The sequence below is a fragment of the Prionailurus bengalensis genome, chromosome C2 (genome assembly GCF_016509475.1).
Source record: "Prionailurus bengalensis isolate Pbe53 chromosome C2, Fcat_Pben_1.1_paternal_pri, whole genome shotgun sequence".
Lineage (NCBI taxonomy): Eukaryota > Metazoa > Chordata > Mammalia > Carnivora > Felidae > Prionailurus > Prionailurus bengalensis.
In genome coordinates, this window is record NC_057350.1 from 129,503,922 (window position 1) to 129,520,878 (window position 16,957).

Consider the following 16,957-nt stretch of genomic DNA (forward strand, 5'->3'; position numbering starts at 1 on the left):
TCAGGTAAGAAGGGAGAGCCAGCAAATGAGCCTGAGAAGTAGCCATTAGTGAGGTAGGAAGAAAGCAGAGAAAGCATTTCCTAAGGAAGCACTGTGTGAAATGCTGCCGGCAAGTGAACTAAACTGAGAAAAGAGAACTAACCCATTGGGTGTGGTAATGGGCAACCAAGATGAGGGCAGTTTCCATTGAGTAGGGAGACCAAAGCCAGATTGGAATGAATTGGCAAATGAGCTTGAGAGGGAGGCAAGGAAATGAAGACAGTGAATCTGATAATGCATTTGAGCACTTCTTGAAGGATGGAGAATAGAGAGGCTTGGAAGAATCAAGTTGGGGCATAATCCACAACCCTCAGCTCTGCTGTCTACCTATGGTATTTTGTGTTGAGTACAGCTCTGGTTCAGGAAGCTGTGGAGATTGATTTCATTATTTTGTGAGAAGACTGTAAAAGGGAACTAATTTGTTCTACATTTTGCACGTATTTTTTATATATTATCTTTTAACCAGCTGTGACAATGGCAGAAGGACATTAGCAAAAAATGTTAAGTCTAAATCAGGGGCTGAGTTTTTAAGCCAAGAATCTTTGTTTTTGAAGAGAGAGAGTGAGAGTGGGAGAGACGGGTAAGAGGGAGAGAGAGAAAAATCTTTTTTTTTTTTTTTTTTGAGGGAGAAAGAGAATCTTAAGTGGGCTCCATGGCCTGATTCCACAACCCTGGAATCATGACTTGAGCCAAATGCTCAGAGTCAAATGAGTCAAATGAGTCAGATGCTCAATGAACTGAGCCACCCAGGTGCCCCAAGAATCATTTCTTAAGGCAGGGATCTCAGGGACTGTGAGGGGTAAGGGGAATTGAGCCCCACCCCTGGGCACAACATCTGCCAGCTGACACTGGGGATCTTGCTACCACCACCCACACAGTGAGTGCCCTGAGTGGACAAACCCTTAGAGCAGCCTTGAGATGGAGCAGCCTGAGCAGCACTTTCCACCTCAGAATTTATGAGCAGTGCAACCGTTGTCCCCTCACCTTCTCACAAGGGTAAAGCCAGATAGCTCTGTCCCTGATAGCTCCAATCACCCATGGGGGGCTCCTTCCCTCACCAACAGAAGCAGCAGAGGTGGCATCTCCCCCACCCATCCCCGTTTTCCAGTGAAGGCAGGTGCAGAGAGGAGGGGACAATAAACGCCTATTAAAAAGCCACAGACCTCATCTTCCTTATCCATTTATTTTTTTAAATGTTTATTTTTATTTATTTTGAGAGAGAGAGAGACAGACAGACAGAGACTCCCATCTTATCTATTTATTTTTAACTAACCTTAGAGGGAGAAACTGCCTGACCTGAAAGGGAAAGAAACTTATTTTGAGTTGAATTCCAAACCCAAGACACTATATAGTATGTTCTTCTTGATGGTGAAGGATTAGAGAGAAGTTTGCTCCCCATTTCACGAGAACTGAACTATAAAATATGACCACCTCTCTGGCTCCTGCTTGTTGTACCCTGATAGCTCTTTAAAAGTTTCCTTCTCAGACTATGGGCAAGGACTGCTCGGATTGGCATAAATTTCTGTACTTTAGACAAGGAAATACAACAATCATTTAATGAGCAACTTCGGCTGCTCTGTGACCACATTTCACTCAGAGGTACATCCAGAACACACACAAATCAAATCCATCTCCAAAAGCTTGTAGGGTGAGACAGCTTTTACTGAATGTCCTTCCAAAAGGGGCAGTGAAGGGGAAATTATGCCACCCAACACAGCAATCTCTCCCAGTCCCTCCTCTTGGGAAGAGAAGTGGTCTCTTTCATAAAATGGCCTCCTCTGGCCACTGGATCCTCACTGCCCCCTCTTCTTCCTCACTTTCTCAGGAAGGCCTGCTATCAGCTTTGGCCACCTTCCTCTCCACCCCTCATCCTAGCAGTCCTGACTGGTCCTGACCAGAGATTTGCTGCTCTTGAATATTATCAGTCAAAGTGGTGTATGGGTCCACTGTCCCCTGTGATAGGACTCCCATTTTAATCACTGAGGCCCTTTGAGTTTGTATTAGTTTCCTATTGTTGCTATAACAACTTACCACAAACTTTGTGGCTTATGACAACACAAATTTACTATCTTCACTTCTGTAGTTCGTAAGTCCCAAATGGGTCTCAGAGTGTCAGCAAGGCTGTGTCCCTTTCTAGAGGGTCTAGAAGAGAATCTGGCTTTTGCCTTTTCTAGCTTCTAGAGGCTGCCACATTCCTTGGTTCTTGGCCCTCTGCCACCTTCAGAGCCAGTGAGCACATCACTCCAACTTCTGCTTTCATCGCTGTATCTCCTTATATGGCTCTGGCTGTTCTGCTGCCTCTCTCTTCCACATTTAAGGAGACTTTTAAATACACTGGCCCTGCCCTGATCATCCAGGACATTCTTCCTCTCTTCAAGTCAGCTGATGAGCATCTGCCCTCTGCAAATTTATTTACCCTTTGCCATATAACATAACATATTCACAGTTTCTGGCGATTAAGGACATGGATACTTTTGGGAGGCCATTGTTTGTCTACCACAAAGTTCAAAGGCTAGTGTGGCTGGTGGTAGCTTGTGAGAGAATGGTCTCCTCCTCCTGTAGCCAGAGGCTATACAAGAAAGCAGTTGTGCTGAGCCCTAAATTCAACTCAAGTGGGTGGCTAAGGGCTTAGCTGAAAGTCTTTCTCCAAGGTAAGCATCGTGCAACCCTTTCTCAAGTTTAGCTCTGCTGTAATCCTTGTCCTTTACCCCCACATTAGGGGTGGTTGGGCAAAGATGGGTGGCAAATGATTTTCAGAAGAAACACAAAGAAACAAATGTTTTATCTCTAATCCAGAGACATTTTCTCTCCATGACCTCTTCCATCCTCTCCTGGAAACCTCTTGGCTCACAAACACTGAGCCATCCAGATTTTGGTGGACATCTTGGCATTTGAATGTCTCACCCATCCCAGGTTAATGCCAGACTAACAATGAATTCTAGTGGCTGACTCAGAAAAGGGGAAGCACTGTCTCCCTGGGGCTCTGGTTTGTAGATGAGGAAATGCAGGATGGCAACTTGTTTTGATGTGGGAGTGACCATCACTCCAGATTCCATGTTTACATGGTTTGGTAAGATAGTCTCCGAAGATGACTGTCTTTAATTCCTTATCTCCTTGAATGTACCTACTGCTTCTCACATCAAGATGTAGAGTCTAATTCCCCTGCCTGGGCTGGCCTTAGCGACTTGCTTTACCAATACAATGTGATGAGAGCGATATTCTAGGTCTCTTGTGGCTAAGTCACAAGCTTTTTAATTGATGACCCTCTGGGAATCCAGCTATAATTATGTAAGCCCGTGTCACGTGGAGAAGCCAAATGTAGGCGCTCTGGTTAATAGGACCTGCTGAGTTCCCAGGTAGCATCAGCTGCAAGCCACAGGAGTGAGCCATCCTGAACATCTAGTCCAGTCAGGCCTTCAGCTAACTCCAACCCCAGCTGTTATCTGAATGCAACAGGATTCAAGGCCATAAGTGAGAACCATTCAACTGAGACCAGCCAACTCTTAAAGCAGTGCAAGCAATAAAAATAGTTGTTTTAATCCACTAAATTTAGAGGTAGGTTTGTTACAAAACGATAGAAATTTAGGGTATATCTATACCCTTGGGGAACCCAGAACAAGTCTAGGCAGTGTGACAAATGCTGGGAGGGCTATCGAAAAGTGTCAGATATTGGTAGAGAAGATATAAAATGTGTGATCAATAAATAATAAAGACTAAGTGCTACAGGATTTTGGAAGAGGAAGATATCACTTGTGGGGAGCTGATCAAGGAAGCCTTCCCTGGAGAAAATGAGATTTAACCTGAGTCTTGAATCTTGTGTAGGCTTTTAACAGGTGGAGAGTAGGGATAAAAGAGAATATATATCTGAAAGAAGTAATGTGGACCAAAATGGCAAATCAAAAGAATGAAGGGTAAATGGGAAATGTGAGTAGATTTGCTGAAAACACTCACCTTTCAAGATTCAGGGCAAGGGTGCTCTCTCCCAGGAAACCGCCTATGCTTTCTCCCATTTTCTTACCTTCTGCCTTACTTGAACTGATTCTTCTACTTTTGTCATAGCACCAGGAATTCTTTGGACTCTTTTTTTTAATACTCCTGTTATGATTAGGCTAAAGGTAAGTGTCTATAACAAGGAGTTCCCAAAATACAGTGGCTTAAATCATGTGGATATTTCTTTTTCTTGCTCGTGTTAGCAGTTTTCAGAGGAGGTCTGCCCCTCATGGTCATTCAAGGACACGGGTCCTTCAAAGTCATTGCTCTGTTCTCCCCTATGTCACTAACTTGCATGATAGAAACTTGGTCACCAGCAAATTCAGGCTCCAGCAAGTCTGGGAGAAGGAAGAGAGGTTCTGACATTCCCAACCTAGAAGTGGCATGTATCACTTTCTTCACATATCTTTGTCAAGAACTTGGTCACATGACCTCACCTAAGCCCAAGGGGGGCTGGGGAAGTATGGTGCAGCTGGGCAGCCATATGGAATAGTAGTGCTATCATTAAGGAAGAAGGGGATTCAGGGTGGGCAGTGGCAGCCCGTGCCACAGATGCTCATCCTCCTCTGAGTCTAGGAGCTTCTTGAGGGCAGGAACCACATTTTCCTCATCTCTGGTCCCCAGCACTGTGCCTGCTGCCTGACCCAGAGTAGTGTTCAAGCCACACCTGCTGAACGGATGAAGCTATTGCAGTGGCATAGGTTGGATGTGATAAAGGCACAAGGCAGTGCCGGGACCTGAGAAAGAGAGGACAGATGTGGAAGCATTTACTAGGGAAATGCACGGGCTTGATGAAGCTTGCCAGAACAGAGAGCTTTCAATGTTATGATCTTTTGTGATCTAAGTTGATGGCTCTTTGGCACAGGTTTAAAGAACTTGAACTGAATACCTCACTTAACAGACATTTATTGAACACATTCCAAATTTAAGAAATTCCTCAACTGTTTCAAAATCACTTTTGGAAAAAGCATGCCTGAGGCTTGAAGACTTTCAGGGTTCTTGTTCAATACTTGCCTCTGCTACAGTTACCAGGTTAGAGCACCTAGCTGCACATCAGGGCTTTCCCCTGGCAGCCATTCCACATCATCAACCATACCTTCCTGGAGTGCTAACAGACCCCCAGAAAGTGAATGTGTGCACTTACTCACTGATGTCCAGACACTATCTCCTTTCTAGAAAACCAGGCTCTGTGGCTGAGTGCCATCTAAACATGCTATTCTTCAGTGTCAGCACAGGTTTTGGAATTAGTCCAGACTGAGTCTGAATTCTGGCTCTGCCATTTACTACCTACTTTGATAGTAGTTTCAAATTACTTTATCTATTTAAATCCCAGCTCCTTTACCTGTAAAATGGAGATTATAATGGGGCTACATCCCTGGGTGTATGACGATTTAATGAGGTTCTGGGTATAAAGCACTTGGCCCTTAGCACTGCACTTAATAAACAATAGCTCTTCAACTATTAGGACAACTAGGTTTTCAGGCCTCTGTGTCTTCTCACATGAAAAGATACTAACAGGTATAGCAGAAATAATAGCCAGTTATGGCTGTGAATAAAACTCAAGTGTGCAGGGTGCCTGGGTGGCTCAGTTGGTTGGGCAACTGACTGCACTCAGGTCATGATCTCACAGATCATGATTTCGAGTCCTGTGTCAGGCTCTGTGCTGACAGCTCAGAGCCTGGAGCTTGCTTCGGATTCTGTGTCTCCCTCTCTCTGCCCCTCCCCGCTCGTGTTCTGTCTCTGCCTCTCTCTCAAAAATAAACATTAAAAATAATAATAAAAAAAAACAAACTCAAGTGTGCAAATTGGAACCTCACTAGTTTCTTGACGTGGCCTGAATTTCTGATGCTGTGGCTCTGTCCTAGCCTCCAGAGGACAATCTGATCCTGGTGCAGGCAGTCCCATCCTAAGATTTCTTGACCACATTTGGGATAATTACCACACTGGAGCTCAGAGCTCCATTTTAACTTCCTCAGCATTCCTCCCTGGTCCAGCATAATCTGAGAACTCATCAGCCTAGTCACCAAGCAGAGGGACAACTGGGTCCCTTTTGGGTCTCTATGATTCTGGGATCCATGCTTTTGTCAACACTGACATCGTGTGGTTGTGATGCTCTCTCAGAGATGACAACGCTGACAGAGGTGGCAGCTCTAGTCAGTAGCACATTCAATTCCATCCCATGGATCAGGCCCGTCCCTCTTACCTCCTGGGATGAGCTGAGTTCACTCCCCACACCCTGCCGGCCTAGCTTGTCATGCACTCTAAGCTAACTTGTGGCTCAGTACAAGCTCATAAAAGCTCTCCAAGCCATACTTGGTCTTGTGAAGAACTGGGGCCCACTCGTGTCCACATGGACTATGCCATTACCCCTCTTGCTTCCTATTATCAGAAGGGGCAAGACCCATTTGAGCAATTGCAGCTGGAAAACTGAACCCATAAGTCCTCCTTCCTGTTATAATCCCTTGCCCTCAAGGGCACTGTTCCTTCTTCCCTCTCCCTTTCTCCTCTCCAGAGAACTCATGCTGAGAGGAATGTCCGACCAGTTACTACTCTGGTTCTTCCTCTCTAGTTCTGCCCCTCCATCTCTGTTCTCCACAGCACAAATCTCCTTTCATATAGGTGGAAGTGGGGACACCTGGGTGGTTCAGTCGGTTAAGCGTCCAACTTCGGCTCAGCTCATGATCTTAGGGTTGCTGAGTTCGAGCCCTGCGTCAGGCTCACTGCTGTCAGCACAGACCCTACTTCGGATCCTCACTGCTGTCAGCACGGAATCTGCTTCGGATCCTCTGTTCCCCTCTCTCTCTGCCCCTCCCCCTCTCACACTCCCCCCACTCAAAAATAAATAAACATTTGAAAAAAAAATATATATATATAAGTGGAAAGGACTTATGCTTGTGTGCAAACACAGACACACACAGACACACACACACAGTAAAAGCAGTTCTTCGAGCTTGTGCATACTTTCCAGACTGTTTCGTCTCCCATCCACCAGAGACCAGAAGTTCTTTGAAATGACATGCTAGGGAGTCTGCTAACAGTCTAACCCTGTTTGCAGGTTTTTTTTTTTTTTTTTTTTTTTTTTTTTTTTGTGGTGGCTGAGAGGAGTGAACATGCTATTTGATGTCTCAGCTATCAGTCTGCCACAAATTAATACTTCATGTTGTATCCTGTCTCTTGAGTGACATGGCTTTTTACCAGGTTAATGTAGTCACAAAGAGGTCTACCAGGCTGCATAATTCACGGAGTGGGCAGAACCCCCTTCATCATGCTTCCATTGGCCCTTCTAATTCCCATTCCACTCTTTTAATTTAATTTTTACAAGTTACACACATAATTTTAAAAGTCAAATATAATTCTCTAGAACTTTAGAAAAGCGGCAGTCTCCTGGGTTCCTCTGCTGTCCTCCATTCCATTCTCATGTTAGTCCCTGAGCTGTCTCTTCTGATATTTGCCTCTATATTGCTCACATTGGGATCACATTGCCACTTCTTGACTTACAGGCATTATTTGTGGATTTCCAAGGAGGGAGGTGAAGGTATCATGCCCGTTAAAGACTCCCACACATATTTAACTTACCGTCCCTCCACCAGTACTTTGGGTTTACTTTGTTTTGATGCTGTAAATGCTAGTCACCAGTGAGCCCTATGAAGCAGTTTAATTAATTGCCTTTCCTTTCTCAAACAACTTTTAGTTTTCCCCGGAGCTAATAAGTGGCCTCTTCCTCTGTGTCCTTCTGTCTAAATTCCTGTCCTCTCCTTGGGGACTTTGCTCCCAGACCCTTCTACCTAACCTTCTGGCAGCTCACTAGGCAGCCCTTCAATCTGAAAGGCAAAGACCAAAATGAACAGGGGGAAAAAAAAAAAAAGGAATCTGTATCAATAGAGACAATAACATAGAATCTGTGAGATAAGAATAGGTTGCTTTAAAAAAGAAAAGTCAAAAAGCAAAGAGCACTCTGAAAATAAACTATGACAATAAAAAAATTATAAGCCAATATAAAAGTTAAAATAAAAAGCCAAAGAAATACCCTAGAAAGTAGAACAAATGTCTAGTGATCCTTGCTTTGCCTTTATTATTTAGGAGTGCAGGGCTAAAAATCTGATTGTTGGTTGGTGACCTTGTCCTAGAGTCATAAAGGTGGAGTGAGCACCAAATGTCTTTTGTGTTTTCTATCAGTATCTTTTGATAGTTTCTTCTGGGCTGCTCAGATTCCCTGCAGAAAAATCTCCAATCTCCCACTGGGTTCCCAGCATCCTGGGAGCTGAATGTAGGAAGGGAACTAGAAAAAAAAACTCTGATCAGTACACAGAATTTGACTTTATGTTCCTACTTTTAGTATGGCATCGCAGCTCTCATCAGTACCTGATGTCTTCCAGTCCAAAGACCTCTGTATAAATGTTTCGTTTTGTGCTCATATTGGGGAGAAGACCCCAGGATCTAAATGCTTCTCAATCAATCCTCCTATTCTTAGCCCATCCTGCATTCCCCCATTCAGAGCTACCTGGTGCCTCAACTCCTGACTTAGGTTTTAGCTAAGTCAATTGCCACTGATCAGCTTTCAGCTTCCAAAATGTAGTTACTGTGGTCTCTACTGCCATTTCCCTTTGTTATTTGGGTTTATACCCTTAAGAAAGAAATCCCTTTCCTGCCATGTTAGTAGGGTTTGGGAGGCTAAAGAGATAAAAATGGTGTTCAATCTGCCATCTTCAAGCAGAAGTGTCTCATTCTACTTTAGCTCTTTCTGGTTTCACTTGGAACCATACAAGCTGGATGCCATGATGTAGCACTTTAAATATCCTCTACAACTTTGTTCCTTTTTCCTTCCACTGCTCTGGATCTGCATCCAAATATGAATTATTCCACAGGCCATCCTCTTTCCTCTTGCAAACAGAGTGCTCACTACACAGATCAGTATGACCTCAGACACTTTACTTCTCAGTTTCAGCCTCACTCTCAACAATGCCCAGAAGAACTTAAAGACCCCTGGTCAATACCATCTTCCACCCACCTCGCCAGCAACTGCATACATTCAACCCTTTTATCAAACCTCCAGTTCTACACTAGTTCTTGGTGCTCTAATCCAGAAATGACTCTCCTCCAGATTAAAAAAAAAAAAAAAAATAGAAGCAACCAAATGTGGATTTTCTCAACTTCCTTCCCCTATTTGTCTGCCCCATGAAGGTATCTGTGTCTGAACCCACCCAGGCCCCCTTTTCCACACTCGGTAGCAGGCTCTGCTTCTGAAGCTGCCAGAGGTGCCCCTCTCACCGTGTTGACCACACTGTGGCTTTCAGAACCAGCTCTTCCTGCCTCTTTTAGACTTAACTCCTCCTAGTCTTTGCATCTTTGACCTCTCCCGCTTGTTTTGGCACATTCCTTTCAGGTTAGAAGCAACTTACATTTTTCCACTTTAAAAAAATTCTATGCAATCCCCATTTAGATATTATGTTCTCTCTCTCTCTCCTTACTCTTTCACCAGGCTTCTCAAAGGCATTGGTACTCATTATCTCCACTTCCTTGCCTCTCCTTACTGCTTTGACCTATGCACTCAGTCTTCTGCCTGCTGCTCTCCCTCACTGATGCAACTTTGGTTGACAGATGTGTTGGGTATGCCTCAGTGCTTGGTTTACTCAGCAGTATTTAACATGCCGGGTCACCACCTTCCTGACATACCACTTTCCTTGGACTACACTACTTTCCTGGTTCTCCCCACTCTCTGGCCATTCCTCTTCTGGAGCTTCTCTTCCTTTCCTGTCCTTTAATGTTGATGTGCCCAGCGTTCCATCTCAGCCCTCCTTTCCTCTCCTTCTCCATAAGCTTCCCCCATTCCTCCCACACTAACCACCTGGTGTCTCTTGCCACCTCATTGTGGATGGATGTACGTCTACTCCAGTTTTTCTGCAGAGCTTGCACCTGCATTTTCACCTGCTGGCAGGACATGTCTGCCAGGATATTACACAGGAACCTCAAACTCAGTGTGCCCCAAGCTAAAATCACTGTTTCAGAACCAAAACTTGCACACAGTACCTTTTGCTATCTGTGAAATCTTGGGGAAGTTACTACATCCTCATCTGGAAAACTGGATAATAATACATTCCCTATAGGATTAAATGGTCTCATTATGTCTGATGACGTATGTCCAGCATTCATCAGTGTCTGACATACTGTCCATGCTCAACAAATGGCCCCATCGTTAGTAGTAGCAGAAGGAGAAAGAGGATGGTGAGGAACATTAGACACCACTTCTACCTGCTCCCAGTCCAAACACTTGGGATCCATCCCAGTCTCCTGCCTCCCCACCCATACCACCACCTCCCTGCCCGTCAGCCAACCATATTCAATCTATCATCAAGCCTACTGATCCTATCCCATAAATATCTCTCATATTAGTTTCCCTGTTCCCATCCTCACTGCCCTGCCCTTCCTGTTCAGTCTCAATCTTCTCTCACTTAGGTACTGAAAAGTCATGCTGCCTGGTTTCCCAGCCTCTGGTCTTGCCCTTTTTCCTCCAGTCCATCCTCTAAATCTTCACCAAAATGATACATCTAACATGCATGTCTGAGGAGGAAAGCTAATATTTAAAACCATAACAGATTGCAGCTGCGTCTCCCCCTAAAGCATGCATTCCTCCTGAGCACAGTGCTCTCTGTTTGCTAAAATACCTGCATACTTGGCTGCAGAAGATGAACAGTTGAGAATATATAATAAAGAGATAGCTTAACTCCTCTGCAGAGGAAACAAACTGGAATTAAAGGTTTGGAAGGGATCTAGAAGGGAAAGAAAGTTGCGGAAAGCCTTGGGGGTGGGGAGATTCTAGCTCACTATCTCAGCAGGTGGCTGGAGACAATTAGGCTGTGGTGGGGTAGGGCTGTCATGTAAAGATCAGAGGTGACTAATACATTCTCTCAAGCTCTGGACTGTTCTGTGCTGCTCTAGACCCCCTCCTATTCTGCCCTCAACTTCACTGCACTTCACCATGTGTGGAGGCAGAGTTTTGGCTGGCATGGCTGAAAATGGGGATTTAGGGTAGAGATTGGTGTGTCTAGAGCTGAGCTTTCAGCAAGCAGGGCCAAGAGCTGGCTTAACAATGGAAAGACTGAGCAAATAAGCAGATGCATTCAGGATAATGGGAGTTAGGTTTCTTACTGTCAGGGAATGGATTTACAAATAGGTAACGAGGAAGGAATGGTGTGGGATTGGAATCAGAGGTATTGATATGAACTCATAGATTTTACAAATGTAAGTGTATTTGCACACACTTAAGTACACAGACATATACATACATAAGTATGTTTATTTCCTTACTCTGTCTCCTGAGAGGGCCTAGAATCGATTACATTACAGTAGCAATAAACACAACTAGCTCCCAAATCTTGGTTTCTAAATACCATTCTCCACTAAAAGGAACAGGGGTTCCTAAGAAAAAGGGCTGATTGTAGGCTGCAACAGAAATGTACAAGAGAAGACAGGAATATTGTTGTTTCATAAAGTAAGAAAATACTCAATGAATGCTAGAGACATATCAAAAGAACACAGGAACCAGCAGAAGGAGCTCCCACTGGCCAAATCTCAAATACCTCCAAATACATTTTGAGGATGAACATATGAATGATAGTAATAGATTGTAATCCATTGAATACAATAAGAATTCATGAATCTACACAGATAAAAATAAATGAAAAAAGTAAATAGGAGAAAAGGAAAAAGTCTCCCTATGGTTGAATCCAACTAAATATGAAAGGAATAGTAGTAAGAAAATCATCAGTGGGTGATCAAATTTGTGGATAAAAGTTTGAGGAGGAACCAGAAATTTACATCATTTCAAAGTATCTCTCCCTCAAATTTCTTATTAATCACAAAGAAAAAAATAGTAACTTTATAGCAGGGAAATGTATAAGACAACACATTAACCAACTGGTCAAAGATAACAGCACCAGTAATAGGACAGACTGACATCATGTGCCTTTTGACATAATCTACTGAGAAGACATCACTTCAGTGCTTTCCTGTCAAAATTGCATAACCTGATTCTAATCACGAGGAAATGTCAAGCAACAACAACTGAGGGACATTTTACAAAATAACTAGTTAAGGTCAAGAACTTTAGGCAAAAGAAAGGTTGAGGAACTTTTAAAAGAGATGGAAAAAAGACATAAAAAGACATGAGAAATAAATGCAATGTGTGATTCTCGATTGGATGCTGGACTAGGAAAAAATAGTTATAAAAGACTTTATTGAGACAACTGATGAAATTTAAATATGGACTGTGGATTAGAAAATAGTTTTTTTTATCAATGTTAAATGTCTGTATTTTGAAAATTGAACTGCGGTTATGAAAGAGAAAATCCTTGCTCTTAGGAAATGCACTGGGAAGTATTTGGGGGAAACAGAGTACAATGTCTCTGACCTATTCTCAAATGGTTCAGAAAAAAATGCACATCTGTCTGTCTATCTACCTACCTACCTGAGAATGTCTTGGAATTTTTATTATTATTATTATTATTATTATTATTAAGTTTAATGTTTTTATTTATTTTTGAGAGAGAGAAAGAGAGAGAGAGAGAGAGAGAGAGAGAAAGATAGGGCATGAGCAGGGGAGGGGCAGAGAGAGAGAGACACACACACACACAGAATCTGAAGCAGGCTCCAGGTTCTGAGCTGACAGCACAGAGCCCCAGGTGGGGCTCAACCTCATGAGCTGTGAGATCATGACCTGAGCCGAAGTCAGATGCTTAACTGACTGGGCCACCCAGGTGCCTCATGTCTTGGAATTTTTAAAAGACATCAGATCCAGGACTCTCAATAAATTTCAAGCAAAGTAAATGGAAAGATATCCACACTCATATATATCCCAACGAAACTGCACAATACCATAAAAAAATCTTAAAACAGCTATAGAGAATAGACAGATAATGTGTCAAAGTGGCACTTAGAATTACAACTAAATTTCCAATGGAAATAATGATAACCAGAAGACAGAAGAATATGTCTGGAATACATGAGATCTGTTAGGGGGTCTTTTAGTTTATCATGCCCTGTGATTAAGGTTAATGGCAAACTATGACAATTCAATCCAGGTAAGATTAGTGATGGCCAGACCCTTTAAGAAAGAAGATTTGGGTCACCCCCACCAGGTAAAGAACTAGGACCAGCTGAGGAAGGGTATGCTGGTAAAGTTTTTAGGAGGTCAATTCCATCAACATTTGTAACTCCTTTTGATTCAGCAATTCCACTTCTAACAATCTACCCTACCAAATATATACATTATGCATGAAGATACATGTGCAAGGATGTGTGGTCTATCAGAACCACGAAATTTATCATGGTCCATTCCAACCAAAAGAACACCATGGATATGCCTCTGCATGCTCTGTCATGCAAGCATCCTCAAGACCTCAACTTATTTTGATCAGTGAAAATATCAAATCATGTGACCATTACCTTTTGTACAATTTCATTTCTATAAAACTGAAAACATGCATAAACACACAATTGTGTGTCTAAATACATACACATATACATGTATGCGTGTGTAAATATTGAGAGAAAGGGCTTATATATAAGAACATACACCAAACCGGGAACAGGGGGAGAGGGATGATGGTTTGTATCAGGAAAGATGTTCATATTTTACTCTGTGAACTTTTGTGCTGCTCAAGTCTTTCACAACACAATGGGTTAATATATTACTTGTGGAAGGAGAACGTTTAAAAAGCAAATCAGCTCAGGGTGCCTGGGTGGTTCAGGGACAGTTGCATCTGACTTTGGCTCAGGTCATGATCTTGTGGCTTGTGAGTTCGAGCCCTACATCAGGCTCTGTGCTGACAGCACAGAACCTACTTCGGATCCTCTGTCTCCCTCTCTCTGTCCCTCCTTCTCTCTCTCTCAGAAACAAACAAACATTTAAACAAACAAACAAACAAACTGCTCTACAGTACACAGAGCAGCATTCCCAACTGCTCCTTGCAAATAAAGTGGATGTTTCCAAAACTTAGAGCCACCCCTTTCTAGAGCCCTTCCCTAGCTGGGTGAACTCAAGGCCAGGGTGAGGAGTTGTTTCCAAGGCTCTGTGTGTAGGCATGTATCCTCGAGTGGAGCATCAGGTCATACATGAACACCCAGCCATTTCCATTATCTGGGAGGCCCCACCCAGCAGTGCCCATTCCTGCTGGCCCAGGGCTCCCATCCACCCACCCTGCTGCATCTCAAGCCCATGGCTGGCCTTTTTTAGGAACAGCAAAACAAGCCCTGATGATAGTATTTTCCAGGCTTTCTGAAATTTGTCTCCTGGAGCAGCAGGGTAAGGTCAACCACGGTGACAAGCAAAACCAAGAAAGAGGGCAGTGTGTAGAGTATGGTGATGATTTCGGCTTTCATTTCCTCCAGACAGAGAAACCTCAGGAAGCTGAGGTCAGGGATTCCCAGCATTTTGAGACTTATTGGGAAAATTCAAAAGACTACCCACACCTTGGTGGAGGATTGTGAGGGTGAGGGGTGGATGATTCCTTCTCTAGGGATAGGATGGGGCTTTTGGGAGGATCATTTTGTGGGAATTTGTTTGTTCTCTGAGGAGTTAAAGTGTTGGGAAGGTCACAATTTTAATTTTATTTAGAGGTCAACATTTGAGTATAGGGGTGCTTGGGTGGTTCAGTTGGTTAAGTGTTTGACTTCACCTCAGGTCATGATCTTGTGGTTTGTGGATTTGAGCCCCACGTCGGGCTCTGTGCCGACGGTTCAGTGCCTGGAGCCTGTTTCAGATTCTGTGTCTCCCTCTCTCTCTGCCCCTCCCCTCCTCGCACTCTGTCTCTAAAATAAATATTAAAAAAATTAAAAAAAAATTTGAGTGTAAATTTGAGGAGGTAAGAGATGAAGCCACGTGAATATCAGAAAGAAGAGCATTCTAGGTACAGGGAATAGCAGTGCAAAGGCCCTAAGGTAGGATTGTGTCTGGTGTATCGGAAGCACAACAAAGAAGCCATTGGGGCTGGAGCTAAGTGAGTGGGGGTGGGAAGGAAGAGTAGAAGGACACAATATCAGAAGGGGAAGGAGGAAGGTGGAGGGAGAACTGCCTTGATAGCTTCTAAGGACTTTGTCTTTTATTCCAGATGAATTCGAGAGCCAGTAGCAGTCTAAGAATCAAGTAGCAACAAGATCTGGTTGCATATAATAGGATAGTTTTGGCTGCTGATTTAAGAACAGACTTAAAGGGGTAAAGGAGGAAGGGGAAAGAAAGCATGGAGGCCAGTGAGGCAGCAAGTACAACAGTCCAAAGGAGAGGTAGTAGAGCTGAGGTTTTCTTGACAGAATGGTCAGCATCACCTGGAGGGCCTGTGATGCTCTTTGGGGGACAGGGGCTCTAGAGCAAACAATGACATGTTTATACCACTTCTCTATGTGTTCCTTCCCTCCAAAGTTGATACTTACTAGTCTGGGGTAAGGCCAAAGAATTTACATTTCTACAAGTTGCTAGGTGAGATAGTACTGCTGGTCTGGGGAACCATACTTTGAGAACTACCAACTTTTTCTTCACAGCACTGATGAAAATGTGCAACGAACATGTGCTTATCATATGTCCTCAAGGAAGCACCTGCTTACCCCTGTGTCTCAAGGCCAAGCATGATGTCTGGCACAAATGCACTGAACTCAGCTCTGGGCTAGGCATGGTGCTGCATTGAATGAAGTTTTTGAGGATCTCTGGTTTGAAGGGTTTGAAGGTAACTGGTGATTAAACTCTTCAGGAAATGGTCATTATAGGGAAGGGATTCATTATAACAACAGTAATAATGGGTGTGACACTTACCCAGTCCAGTGTTGGTCTCAGTGTTTTACTCAACATCTCCAATTAAATCCTGTGAAAGCCCTGTGAATCTGGCATTATCACCCCTGTTTTATGAATGAGGAAACCGAAGCTTGGGGAGTTTAATGTTCCCGAGGTTACACCATTAACCAGAGCAGGGCCAGGCCTGACTGACAAGAAGTCAGTTCAAGAAGTCACTGATTAAGAGGAGATTGCCTTGAAGACAGGAGCTTCCTCACTTAGGGACTGTGAACTATTTTTAAAAATGCAGGGCATATGCCATCTTAAAAAAAAAAAAAAATGACTCCTTTCTGAATTGAGAGCCCTGTTCACACAGCACATCTCCAGCCTCAAGCTCTTCTTGACAGAGCCCTGATTTTCTAATAGGTAGCAGTGGCTGCTCCAACCTAAGGATTTTTGCTGACCTTTGTGTTTTTTATGCTTGTCTGGTGGAGCACGTTTCTTCAACTCTCACCCTCTTCTCTGCCTCGTCCTGTAGGATGACAGGCACAACTCAGGGGGCTGAAGCTTGACAAATCGAGGCTGGCTTATCTCTAAATGTAATCCACGGCTCTCCCTACAGAACGAGAGAAATGAAGTTCCAGGACTTCCCGCCTCATCAGACACCCCCCTCGCCCTCCCCCGCCCCCGCTTCCCTCAAGAGGATAAAAATAGCCGCCTCCCAGGGCCTCTCTGCAGGAGCAGCAACTGCGCTCAGAAACCCCGCCTGCCCCTCGAGCAGCTGGCGGGGGTCGGGGCTTGGACCTGCCCGCAGGGGCGAGGTGACCCGGCCGGGCTAGGACGCTTGGAACTCTCAGCCGAGAGAGGGGGCACTTGGAGCATGTTTGAGCACGATGGTAGGTGCTCACATAAATGCACCCCGAGACCTGGAGGTCCGAGCACGGGTTGCTTAGGCTGCCTTTCGAAAAGCAGAGGCGTATTCCCGATTCTTAACCTCTTTGGGCGACAGGGTCTCGCTAGAACAAACGATGAAACGTACAGAGCACTTCTCTGTGTGTGCTCAAGCACACGCAGAGAAAAACAGACACACACTACTGCGCACCACAGGTTAACAACCCCAGATAGGGTTGATAACGGGGGCGCACAACGATCATGAAAAATAAAACTTCG